This window comes from Mandrillus leucophaeus, unplaced genomic scaffold (genome assembly GCF_000951045.1).
Source record: "Mandrillus leucophaeus isolate KB7577 unplaced genomic scaffold, Mleu.le_1.0 Scaffold1632, whole genome shotgun sequence".
NCBI lineage: Eukaryota > Metazoa > Chordata > Mammalia > Primates > Cercopithecidae > Mandrillus > Mandrillus leucophaeus.
The window spans coordinates 1-1,216 of NW_012101624.1; the positions used below are offsets into that span (position 1 = coordinate 1).

The 1,216-nt window shown below is 62.7% G+C and overlaps 1 pseudogene; it reads left to right on the top strand.

The window, feature by feature from the left end:
- Window positions 1-2: 2 nt before the first annotated feature.
- Window positions 3-1,216, top strand: part of LOC105536837 — a 19,771-nt pseudogene continuing 18,557 nt past the window's right edge.

The following is a 1,216-nucleotide window of genomic DNA, read 5'->3' on the forward strand; positions in this document are numbered from 1 at the left end:
ACATGGCCATAGCAACAAGGAACACGAAGAAGAACCACGGCCTGTATAGGAATGTCCTGCTGTACGGGCCGCCAGGCACCGGGAAGACACTCGTTGCCAAGGTGAGAGCACCTGGCTGTGCAGGTGGGCCAGGGGCTGCTGGGGTCTCACCTGCCTGCAGGTGTCTGGGGGGATCAGTCGCCTGGGGAATGGACTCTCCTTAGTCCTTTGGCCACCCTCATGTAGGGTCAGCGTGCTGGTGTGGGTAACAGCGCCTCCCATCTTCCAGGCAGGGGACTTCTCCACTTTGGCAGGCTGTGGCTTCCAGGCTGTGGCTTCCAGGCGGGGGCGACTGGCAGGGGCTCCACACTCCGGGTGGAGTATGCAGGCTTTGCCGAGGCAGATGGAACATCTGTTCTGTCTCCCCTCACTTTTCCCGTGTAGAATCTCGCCCTGTACTCAGGCATGGACTACGCCATCATGACAGGCGGGGACCTGGCCCTCATGGGGCGGGAAGGCGTGACCGCCATGCGCAAGCTGTTTGACCGGGCCAATACCAGTCGGCGCGGGTGAGACGTCCCCACAGCATGCACACAGGCCCTTCTCTGCGGCCCAGCAGGCTGCCTTCGGGGAAGGGGGTCCAGGTGGCTTTCCGGGACCTCGTGGTCTCTCTGCAGCTCTGTCCTCGTGGCCACGCAGGAGGCCCGGCGGAGGGTCCCTCGGCGGGAAGGTTGCCTGAGGCTGGACCCTGGTGGACACGAGGCCCCCAGTGTGCGGAGGCTGCCAGTGGGATACTTGGCTCAGGGCAGAAGGGAGGTGGGTGGGTGTAGGGGGTGAGGGCTCTTCACAGCTGCAGGGGCGCCACCTCCACAGCCGCCCTCCCTCCGACACGCGTGCAGGTGGGCGTGGACACCAGCTCCTTCTGGTAGAACCATTTGGAAGTTAGCTGAAGACAGCATGGCACACAATAGGGTGTGTGCCTATTAAAGTTACACACCGTTTAATAGATTAATAGCTGGGACACCCTTGCGACTTCAGCTGTCCCCGTTGGCACCACATTCCTCATGGCTGGCACCCTCCCCTCTGACATTTGACCTTTCACTTTAGAAGATCCTGCCCCTGGTGTGGACTCTGAGCGGCCGCCAGCGCTGCACTGGGCCGAGTTGGGGGGAAGCCTATGGGGCAGAGTCTGGTGCCCCGTGTGCCGTTGGCTTCCCGGGGCCTTGTGAGGCTGGGC